The sequence below is a fragment of the Panthera tigris genome, chromosome C1 (genome assembly GCF_018350195.1).
Source record: "Panthera tigris isolate Pti1 chromosome C1, P.tigris_Pti1_mat1.1, whole genome shotgun sequence".
NCBI classification, from domain to species: Eukaryota; Metazoa; Chordata; class Mammalia; order Carnivora; family Felidae; genus Panthera; species Panthera tigris.
The window spans coordinates 129,981,387-129,994,045 of record NC_056667.1 but is presented as its reverse complement, the minus strand read 5'-3'; the positions used below and the strand labels follow the sequence as shown (position 1 = coordinate 129,994,045).

The 12,659-nt window shown below is 35.5% G+C and overlaps 1 long non-coding RNA gene across 2 annotated transcripts in view; it reads right to left on the bottom strand.

Annotated features, from left to right (window-relative positions):
- Positions 1–12,659, bottom strand: part of LOC122241322 — a 70,060-nt gene that overhangs the window by 40,576 nt on the left and 16,825 nt on the right. The gene's annotated exons all lie outside the window — the stretch shown is intronic.

The window sequence follows — 12,659 nt, the reverse complement described above, 5'->3', positions numbered from 1 at the left end:
TCTAATTTATAGTCCTACTAATTGCTAAATACAGTCTTCTGCCTGTCTGACCAAGGAACCTAACCAGAGCACCCAGAAGGCTACAGAACCCATTCAACACAGCCCTATGTATGTGTGGCTCTAGAGCAGAGAGCACAGCCTGTGGTTTCCCCAGTCTGCAGAGCAAACTGGTGGATTCACCTACCAGGGAATTTAGTACACATTCTGGCCTGATTTGAGTTCCCAAGCAAAGAGCTGTATAAGCCCTGGGTCCCATCCTGCTTCCCCACCAGAGTAGAGAAGACTCATTCATAATCCCGTCTATTACTGAATATAGTACCTAGTCCTGACCATCTGGTAAACTTCACCTAAGAGTCCAGGTAACTGTAGTACCCGTCCTACATCATTTGGGTAAAAACCAATCTAGGCATCCTATCTAGCTATTCTCACTGAAAGGACCACCCCCTGCCTTCCCCGTCTTCAGAGCTAGAACAGTTCCCCCACCTGAAATAGACCATAAAAGCAGGTCCCACCTGCCAAATCACATTACGGGACCAAGAAACCCAAACTTAGATCTAGTGAAGAGCAGTATCAGCTGTTTGCTTTAACCTACAAAGTCTGGAAGAGGACCTGGACCATCCAAATGCACATATAGAGATATTTTATTGCAACATTGCTTTTAGTAATGAGATTTAGAAATAATCTAAATACCCGTTAATCTTTTAATGAAGGAATAGAATGCACTCGCCAGTGTAACAAACCTACTTCATGCATTTACAAAATGATCTCCAAAACATAGTAAGTGTAAAAAAAAAACAACCCTTAAATATGTTAACTACAAGGTTATTTATTTATGAAAATACAAATGAATTTGTTGATCTGCATATGTGTAGAAACATATGCTATCTGCTTGAAGCACTCACCACACTGTAACTGTTTAGAGAAAGAGACAGCTTAGGATCTCAATAATTTTGATGATTTGAAGCTTATGATAAAATTTGATAAATGATGGCTGCTGGTTCAAATTGTCGGCCAAATAATGTTTGGCTACCACAATGCTCTGTTTGGTTAGTTTTTAAATTGAGCAGCCGTTAAATGAAACATCATGAGAGTCACATAAGAAATCATGATTGTCAACCTATTTTAAAACTCAAATTTGGCAACAAAAGGCAGGAATTTGGCAAGACGTGTCAAATTTTCAAGCCAACCACAATTCTTATTAGCCTCTTTACTCCATTTTTATTAAAGTGTATTTATTTATTTTGAGAGAGAGAGGTAGAGAGTGAGTGGGAGAGGAGCAGAGAGAGAGGGAGAGAGAGAATCCCAAACAGTCTCTGTGCTGTCAGCACAGAGCCCAATACAGGGCTTGAACCCACAAACTGCGAGATCATGACTTGAGCCAAGACCAAGAGGTGGATGCTTAACCGACTGAACCACCCACGTGCCCCTTTACTCACTTCTGTTATCTGCCTAGCACCTGTAGGTTTGGGGGCATAGTTTCTTTTATTACTTTCACTATCATCACTATATTTAATATCTAAAATCCTCAACAACACACTTTCTTGGATTCTAATGTTCTGCTAGAACTGATGTCACATCTGCAAAATGATTAAATCACCTGCCCTAGTAATTTCTTTTCTTGGTGGGTGCTTTTCTTTTATACATAGTAGTAACACCAGTGTCCATTATAGTGTGCGAGTCACATCATGCAGCTTCAGGGAAAGAATTAATGAATGAAAGGAATAAGTGAAATCAGTGGCTGTGGAAGGGAATAAAGGCAACTAGCTAGTTCTTTAGTCTCATGAGCTAAATGTTATCACTAAGCTAAACAACTGTAGTTATAGTAGAAAACTCTAGAACAGTTGGAGTTTTAGGAGGAAACCTAATGTAATTAAGATTCCTTAGGTCTCTGTGTAGCGAGAGTCTTTTTTGTCTAGCTACTTAGAGAATTGTGAGTTACTTGGTTCCTGACATAGGTTGGAACCAATTTGTAAGAACAACTATAAAGTGAAAGCCACTACTTAGATAGTCCTGTGGTAAGCCTAAATGATTAGGTCAGAATCCAAGCCCATAATTTCTGTTTTCAAAGATGAAATGAAGAGGTTGTCTTATCTTCTATTATTCTGGGAATCTTGGGATTTAACTTGAAAAGTAGATGAATTTGAAATAATTCTATTATTCCACTAACATTCCACAGTCTCAACTGATTCTACAAATACCTTGACAATGGGGTGTTTCCTTTCAATTAGAACTAATTGAAAACCCATATGTCTTCTAATTTGCCTGAGACGTTTCCTATATGTATAGTTGACTTGGGAAATGAATATACAGAAACTCAAGATCCTTTCACTAAAATTTCAACTTTTATCTGAGCATTTCTGAATCCAGAGAAAGCAACTTAAAGCATGTGATGTATATTTTAACATTTTCTTTTGATCTGTCACTTGATCTTTTTCTTTTAAGCTAAATGGCCCAAGCATACACACAGGGAGACTTTCGAGAAAGTGAAGTCTTACTTTTTAATTAGAGCAAATGTGTTAAATGAATATAAAGTAATTTGAATACTGCAGAGACCTCTTAAATCTCTATCAATAAATCTGGGACTGCAGCCGGCCTATCTGTGCACCATAGATTTAGTTAAGGTTGGGCTTGAAATACGACAGTGAAATGAATTTGTTACTAATGCAATCAAGTGTTTCAGTAATTCATGAGAAAGTAATTCCTCAATGTACATGACTCACTTAATAATTTAAGAGTTTTCAGACTTGATAATAGAACCAATGAGCTCTTCATGGATTAAAAAATAAAGAAATTCACTACCTGCCCCAAGTATTGTGTTCCTTAAGTTTACTTTAATTATCACACTATTTATTCTGTGGAATAAAAGTTTGTTTAGGTAATGGTCTGTTCCTCTGTGCTTTTTCTATAGACTCCACACAAAAAGTCTTATTTCCTATATAATTAATAATCAATTTGGTTCTGAGTATATATATTCTGCATTTGAAAAAAATATTCAATCACCCAACTAGTTGGATTCTCATCATTTTTAACACAGATTCATAGCATGTGGGGATGTGTTTTGAAGACCAATGATCCATGCAAAAGAGATATATGATCAGGGTTTTAAAAATATCCATTTAAACTTTATGTATTTTGTAGGCAATATTTTTTCTAGAAAAAATTATTTGAAAGTGCTGGATAATCTATATTACCTATGCTATTACCTTGGAGAAATCATTTGATAAAATATAAAACAGTAACAGTGTGGTTTTTTTGTTGTTGTTGTTAAATAAAGTAAAGAAAGATCAGTAAAATCCACATGTGTTTTCTTTTTTTTTATACTTCTCACCCATCACTATGCTTCTTTTTCTCTCCTTAATCCAGTGTTCTGTATGTTATTAGAGTTCCATACAATGCTATAAATATATTGTATCTGCTAAAAAGCCTAATAGTTTTCTTCTCACCGAAATAGTGTTGGCCTTTATTCTACAGGTTTTGTTATTTCAGTTACATGAAACATGCTGAATTTGGCAACATGCTTGGAGGGAGAAGAGAAAGTTGTGTTAATTTAATCCAAGCTAAATTTTAACTTCAGAGCACTCTGAAACAATAAGTGAATTACAGAAGGTTTAAAAAAAAGGCGGGGGGGGGGGGCAAGCAGTTATCCAGGAGATCCCGTTAACAGTTTTAAAATGAGCCGCCTGGGTGGCTTAGTCAGTTGAACATCCAACTTCGGCTCAGGTCATGATCTTGTGGTTCGTGAGTTTAAGCCCCGTGTCAGTCTCTATGTTGACAGCTCAGAGTCAGGAGCCTGCTTTAGATTCTGTGTCTCTCTCTCTGTCCCTCCTCCATTTACACTCTCTGTCCCTGTCTGAAAATAGATAAATAAAACATTAAAAAATAAAATAAAACCTTTCTTTTAAAAAGTAAATAAAATAAAACCATTAGTGTTATACTTTTTTTTTTCACCTTTTCTTAATCAAGTCTCAATTTGAGATTGACAGTAGTTTCCACATAATAGTACAAAAGCCAGATCAGTCCTCTGTATGCCCTTCCTGTATTCCTGGCATCTTCTCATCTTGTGGTCTGGGCTCACCTGTATTAGACAGCAGTGCTTGTTTAAAATGCTGGTTCCCAGATATCCCTCAAGACCTAATCAATCACTCATCCATGTCCAAGAACAGATCTGGGAACTTGGATTTTAATAAGTTCTTAGGTTCTTAGACACACCAGATTTTAGAAGCACTTCAGACAAACTTCTCTGATAGCTGAAATCCTTTCAGCAAATGTTAAAGCTTTGAGTCAGGATGAGATCCAGAGGCATCAGAGATAATAAATACTCGGATATGTCAAGACTCTTTAATTTTGTGTTTTTGTGGGAGTAATGAGGAATTGATGATATCAACATTACTGAAAAGTTTGAATAATGCTCTACCCCCTGAAGAATGACAATACTATACAAATTCTGCGAGTTTGTGTTCGAGTAAAAAAGTGTCTGTAATAAATGCGAAGGTGCTTAAGTTTATGATTATATCTTCAGGTTCACAATGTCCTAGTATTCAAGAGACCTGTTGTATTACTTATACTTTTAAATTACTGATGTGTTAATTTCCAGGTTAAAAATTAAGTCAATGTGTTTTCTTTACATCTAGATATTTATTTTGCTTTCTGTACTTTATCATTAATTGGGAAATACAAGAATTTTGTGTTTTCTATTAGAATAAATTTAAGTAGCAGAATAGGGCAGAACAAAAATTCTTACCCTCTGCAAAATTAAATCCATAAAGTAGTATTCTGGTACACAAGCTGTATAGGAATGAGTCATCAGAATATCATTTTTAGAATCTTTCTTTTTTTTTTCTTAATTTTTTTTTTTCTCATTCTATTCTTTCTGGAAGTCAGTGGGCTCTGGTTGGCTTGGCTGGGGCTGGGAACTGAGGGAGACAGATCAGTTAATCTTTACTGTCACTACTTCATTCCTGGAAGCTGTCTCGTTGTAGTCGAGGTCTACCAAAAGAAAAAAACCTCTCATTCTCCTCCACAGTCAGTCTGGTTGCCTTTAAACTTCTGAAACCCAGAACGGCACAACCCAGTCCTAAATGTCTAGAGCCCATGAGGACATAGAGGGAAAGTTGTTGAGAAGTTCTATCTAGGTTTTTAATTGACTCATCTATGTTAGTACTGGTGGATTTGTGAATAAGCCAGACAAGAGCATTGCTTTCAGGAAACTTAACAAATAAATGAGATTTGACTTCATACAATTTATAGCTATTTGGAGAATGTATTTTACCATTAATGCCTCAAAGCCATGAAACAGCATAGAGTGTGTTTGACTAACACATAGTTAAATGTGTCAGATTACTCTGTGTTTGCAGTGCAGTGTCTTTAAAATTCAGAAACAGCTCATCAGATATGAAATCCCTGTGCCACAACTTATTAGTTATATGACTTTAATAAAGTATTGAAGGGGACCAATATATGCTTCTTTGGCATAAGGACTGTTTTCAGCTGAAGGCAATTGAGGAGCAGCAGATAAAGGAAATCTCTAAGAGAGCATAAGTGTCCCTTTTGTAAAAGAAATGAACATTTATAAAGGAAATTTCCACTTGCAAAAAAAAAATGTCTTCTTCTCTCAGACCAGGCAGGAGGAGGTCTCTTAACTCATCAGTGGAGGAGCTGCCCATTTAAATCTCCTTAAGAAACCTTACTAAACAATCCTCATTCACCACACATTTTCTAGTCTCCTTCCCATAATTTACCTCCTCCTTTCCCAGAAGTCCCAAATCTTTTTTTTTTCCTTTGTTTAGCCTAAGATGGTATATATATCCCATAAATTCTATTTTCCTGAGTCATTTTTCTTTGTGAATTCCCATACGTATGCATGTGCTTAAACTTATTTTTTATTTCTTTGTTTGTTTGTTGTTGCTTTTCCTCTTGTTATGTAATCTTGTTTTCAGTTTTTCAGTTCAGGCAGGCCCTCACCATTGAACCAAGGAAGGTAGTTTACTTATTTTTTCTCCCTGACAGTATCTTAACATTTCTAAAACTTAACTTTTTTGTTAGAATATGATTTTTATCTACTTCATAGGGCATGTGTAAAAATTAAAATTGTAATGCGTATAGAACATTTAACATAATATATAATAAATCAGAACTCAATATGAAGTATGTATCATCATCATCATCATCATCATCATCATCATCATACTACTGTAGTGGGAATAGTTTGCTCTCTGCTTATCCCCAAAATCAGATTGGTTCATTCATTAGTTTTACTATTTTAGCTGTCTAAAGAATTACAACACCAAGTGTTAAAAAGACATTGGACTTTATATTTTCCTTATACATTAGAATTTGTTAAGCTAAGACATACTTATCATAGGTAGAATGTTAATTTAAAAGTTTATCTTATTTATATTTTAATTAAAAGAAACAAGAGAGACACTTGGCTGGCTCAGTCAGTGAAGCATGTGACTTTTGATCTTCCAAGTTGTAGGTTTGAGTCCCAAGTTGGATATAGAGATTACTTAAAAATAAAATCTTAAAAAGAAAAAAAAAAGCAAGAAATGATATTAGAATTATGGAGCATTTTCTCAGAGTGTGTTAATATTTCTAGTTCATCAATTTGTCATTCCATTTTCTTTGGAATCCCCTTGATATGGAGCATAGTTAAATACTTGCAGAAAGCAAGTCAAGCAGATTCTCATGAAAGTAAGTAATTGGCCTAACGTTTTGTAAAATTGTGCCTTTGAATAGCCAAAAGGGACTCTTAGAAATCCATTAATATGATCATTCCTTGGTCAAATTTGGGAAAATAACATTTCTAAGATAATCAAAACAACACATATTAGCAAATTTAAGATGGTAATATCTTATTGTAATGAATTGTCTTCAACTTTACTTGCCCAATATTTTCCACGTTTAACTATACAACTCCATACATCTCCTTTTATTAACTTATGTTTTTCATTTTTTTTATTTTTTTAAAAATACGTAATAACCTCTTAAAGAACAGATTAGTCTTGGGTAACAATGTCCTTTATAGAAAAGAAACTGAGAACATTAAGAAAATTACACAAGGGCCAAGTAGTCAATGAATCTGAGAGTGTGTATGTTTGTGTATGTTGGGGGGGAGTGTTATTTTTAAAATAATTACATGGTAGGTTCTCCTATTTCTTATTCACCCAAAGCTCTGAAAATGTGAGTCATACAAAGATCAGCAATTTATTATTTTTTTTTTTCCTGGAAGTTTCTTATTTGAACACAATCCACTCACAAGCTATAGTAACAAGTTGTAATGAGCATAATTACAACCTGTAGGGGAAGAAAAACTTTTCCATTATCCTTTTAGTTTCAGTGGCTAAGGGAGCTGGAGGGGGCAGTATGGATTAAATTTAAAGCAGACAGATTAACAGGAAAAAAGGCATACAAATTTATTGTGTGTGTGTGTGTGTGTGTGTGTGTGTGTGTGTGTGTGTGTTTTAATTTTGTGTTCATGGGTCATCCTAGAAAGAGGTAAATAACCAAATAAGTGGTGAGATTTGAGAGCTTATGTACCATTTTACCAGAGGAAGGGGAGGGGAAGGGGACAATTCTGTGAGAATACAGGAGTTCTTAAAAGGGTGGAGGAAGGCCATTTATGGAAACATAAATGACTTTTTTGAGATTTAAATGGGCCCTTGGGGAAATAGATGGGATCTATGATAGTTTTGTGACAATGTCTGTTTGGGTAGAAGGCTGGCATCTTGTCTCCAAGAAGATAATTCTTGGGGATGGGATTATGACAGTTGTGCTCTTTGGGGAAATTTTGCTTGTAGGCCAATAAAGGATTTCAGGAATTCAGATGTCATTGGCTCAAAATAATTCTTATGCCAAAGTGGCATATTTTGGGATGTCATATCCCTAGACCCCTTCAGATTTCATAGTAGATTAATAATGAATTGACATATTTGTGACAACATGGATGGACCTTGAGGGCATCATGCTAAGTGAAATAAATTTGGGAAAAACAAATACTCTATGATCTCACTTTTATGTGAAATCCTAAAAAACAAACAAAACCGAGGCACCTGGGTGGCTCAGTCGGTTAAGCCTGACTGACTTCAGTCAGTCTGAAGTCTGACTTCAGCTCAGGTCATGATCTCATGGTCCATGAGTTCAAGCCCCGCGTCAGGCTCTGTACTGACAGCTCACAGCCTGGAGCCTGTTTCGGATTCTGTGTCTCCCTCTCTGTCTCTCTCTCTGCCCTCCCCTGCTCATGCTCTGTCTCTTTGTCTCTGAGAAATGAATAAACCTTCAAACAAACAAACAGACAGACAAAAAACCCTCATAGATACAGAGAATAAATTGGCGGTTGTCAGAGTCAGGAAGGTGGGCAAAATGAAAGGAAGGGGTCAAAAGACACAAACTTCCACTCATAAACTAAGTAAATAAACACACTATAGAATGTACATCATTGTGACCATAATTAATAAAAGCATATTGCAGATTTGAACATTGCTGAGAGAGTAAATCTTAAAAGTCCTCATCACAAGAAAAAAAATTTGCAACTCTGTATGGTAACATGTTAACTGGACTTATTGTAATGACCATTTTTCCATTTTGCAATCTACACAAATATCAGATCATTACGTTGTACACTTGAAACTAACATAACATTATATGTCACTTAGACCTCAATACAATAATAAATTTATATAATATTAATAACAAATTAATTAATGTTAATAAATATTTGTCGATGACAATTCATTTTGGAATAGTCTGATAGACATTGCTAAGGAGACCTTCAAGGCTTTAGTCCTAGGAACACTAAAGAACTGTTACTTTAACTGCATCACACTTTCCTCTCTTGAGGAAAAAGAATGCATTAAATTGATGTAGTCAGCTGTACATCACATTCATATCCTTGACCTGGGTTTCAAGTAGTCTGTTTTGCAGGTGGAGAGCAGGTGCTCCTGGCCTTTGTAGATGTGTATATGCATGCTGTTTACCTTTACATTTATTGCTGAATTTGGTACCAAAAGAATGTTGTTCAATTTTAGTCCATGCTTTGAGTTTACTCCTGTAAATTACACTTGACAAAGTAGGGGTTGTTTGAAAACGAACTGTATGAGTTTTCAAAACCTTTTTTATCTGGCAACATGGTATAGAAAATCAAACCCCGTGTGGCCATCAGTAGAGTATATTAAACTACAGAATATGTTTGCAAGGGGGCTTTGTTTGTAACTACTTTGAGTCTGCAGATCTAGTATCATATTTTGTCAAATACCTGATTTTGTAAAAACCTAGAGGACACCAAATGGTCCCATAAATTTTCTGTGAATTTTTAAAAAATATTCTTCACTAGGGTCATCTTTGTGAATTAACTAGGCATGTAAACCTCAGTGGGAGCCGGGCAGAATTATAGTATACCACAGTAGAGAAGGAATTATTATTTCCTAAGTTATTATGTACAATGGGCAAGGATGGCCTAGGTATAGAAGATCATATGCAGGACCTCTGATCTAGTTTGTTGGAGTTTATATTTGTCCAGATGCAAAATGTCATTAGTATAAATGAAGAAAAGGGACAGTCTGTTCTGTTCAACAAGGTCATGTAGTTTTAATCAGCTGCTAAATCTGCCTAGAGAACAAGGGCTACATCTGGCAATATATTACTTTGAATAGAAAAAAATACTTTAAAATATTTTTAATAATGATGATAAGAATTAAAATACAATGAAAACACATTTCAAGGGCTCCTGGCTGGCTCAGTTGGTAGAGCATGCTTTTGATCTCAGGGTCATGAATTCAAGCTCCACATTGGGTGTAGAGCCTACTAGAAAGGAAGGAAGGAAGGAAGGAAGGAAGGAAGGAAGGAAGGAAGGAAGGAAGGAAGGAAGGAGAGGGAAGAAGGAAGGGAGGGAGTAAGGAACATTTCAAGAAAACATTTTGTGTGAAAAATCTGCTTGGTCGACAGATCACATGGACTGCTTTCCTCTATGTCAGAAAACACCATGACCAGGTGGGGCAGAAATGTTTCTATAACTTTCTATTCTCAAGAAAATATGCCTGTAGCCATTACTATTGCCTCACACCCAATTAAAAATAAAAGGAAAGAGTGATCCAAGAGGTTTTTACTTCTGTGACTGATTCTGTAAATACCATGTAAAAAAAGGAAATATTTATGCTAAGTACAGTTTCCTCTAGCATAAATTTCACCTGGGTTAGTTTTCCAAGTTTTATTATCCATGGGCTCCCCCAAGCACTTTTGGCTTGCTTGTCTTCTTGCACTTATTGGTCTTTTTTCTTTTTAATTCTTCATTAATTTTGCTGTTGTTGTTTTGTTTTTTGTTTGTTTGAGAGAGAGGGAGACAGAGACAGAAACAGAGAGAAAGAGAGACAGAGCACAAGAAGGGGAGGGCCCTAGAGAGAGGGAGACACAGAATCTGAAGCAGGCTCTAGCCTCTGAGCTGTCAGCACAGAGCCCAGTGCTCTGTTCAAACCCACGAACTGCAAGATCATGACCTGAGCCCAAGTTGGATGCTTAACTGACTAAGCCACCCAGGCGCCCCTGCAGTTAGTTGTCTTTCTGCTGCTGTCTTCCACAATCACCTGCCTAACTGAAGTGAAGTTAGCTTCTCCCCCCCAGGTCAGCCATAAGACTTAGAAAGAACTGAAGATTTGCCTCATGGTCAAGTGGAGACTTTACATAGATAAGGGCTAAAAGGGCCAGTAGATAAAGATATTCTAAGTTAATATATACATATATACATACATATATGTATATATATCTGCTATTGGCACTAAAATTGTTTATGGAACAAAGTGTTATATATGAATAATGCCTGAATCAAGATTTTCTTTGGCTGTCTTTGACATGACATTTTTCTCCATGGTTGAACCATATTCTCATCAAGAATTTTTACCTCAGGTCAAGTTTACCAGGGCAAGTTTCTAACCAGGTAGGTGAATGCTTGGCTCATAATTTTGGTAAGCATTAAGGAATTAGAATATATTAAAACAGGATGATGTGAAACAGTGTTTATCAGTGGGTTGTCCTCATTCCATCTATACCAGAATAATCTGAGATCCTTGAGATGAGGCTCAGAAATATGCTTTTTATAAAGCATCAACTGCTTTGCCCACTAATCTCTATGACCAGCCTGTACAAAGAGCCTATTATGGGCTTTAGGAAAATATAGACCTCAGTTAAATCCTGGTTTTGTCATTTACTACTTGTAGAATCTTGGAAATCATGTAACTTAACTGACTCTTGTGATTTGTTATTTGTAACATAAGAATACTTCCAAAATTTCAAGACTGATTGAAAGAATAAAATGAGACATATGTAAAATGGCCAACTATGTGCGTAAAATATTGTGTAAACTCAGAGACAGACTCAAAATAAAATGCACTTGTATATACCCCTTTCAGGATTCTGGAATGGGCCCTAGAACTATCCTCACACAGTCAATGTGATGGCAAACTTTGCAATATTGAGATACTTCCGTTGCAATCAGTTAGGTCCACTGCTCCTTCAGCTGTAACTTCAACAGTGCTGCTCTCCCCCTTGTATGTATTGGTGTGATTTGGCTGTAGGCATTTTTAAGACTCAACTAAGGGATGTTGAATTGAGAATACTTTTAGTTGGGTTGAGTGAAATATATTTATGTAGTTTGCAGCTATCCAAAAGTAGATTTGGCTTCCAGGAATATGCCTGGAAGACCTCTACCCCACCCAGCATCAACATCCAAAAGTGCAGGGCTGGTAAGTCATTTTGCAGTAAGACTATGTTTAACAATAGTAGACATCACTGGGAATAGGTGAGCAGTGGAAATGAAATAAGATAAAATGTATGGAAGGAACCATACTATGCGGACAATTTTTCTTATCATCAAATGCATAAAATTGTAAGCAAAGGATATGGTTCTTAAAGATGTCAACTAAAAGCATAAGTTCTGTCAGGAATATAGACACATGTCATTTTAAATGCACAATGCATTTTTATTTTTGGTAGGAAATCACACACAGTAAAACTTATCACAATTCATGAGTTTGTGAGCCAGAATCTATAGTAGTACTATAATCACAAATTATAGTTGATGCATCCCAACTATCAATAATAATAATGATATTAATAATAAAACTCAATCAAGCACTCTAGAGAAAGACTTAACTATATTTATATTCTCTTTAGAAAAAAGGCATTGTAAGATAATTGTCCTATCAAAAGGCAACTAAGGATTTATAGTAAAAAATGCTGAAAAAATGAATTTTAGAAGTACATTAGACACAATAAAAATTATTATTTTCTATATTTTATGATACATTCAGTAAATCACAATTCTTTTTAAATTTGTTTTTTATTATATTTCCTCTTTTTCTCTAAATAACACTCATGCTTACATTTAATTTTTATTTATAATTTCTCTTTTTTTTAATTTTAAATGGGCCCTATACTTATTTAAGCTTCACATCCCAGAAATATGGACCTATTTCTCTAAGTATCCAATGCACATAGTGATGGAGACTATATTTGTTGTTAATAGACATCATACACAAACTTTAAGAACCAATTCACAATAATGATTTATATCATCCATTATGAACATCTAGCTAAGCTAAGCTATCCAAATACATGGTGAGAATCAAGACATCTCTTGTTTTATTTCAGCCAGAAAATTAATAGAGAGTGAT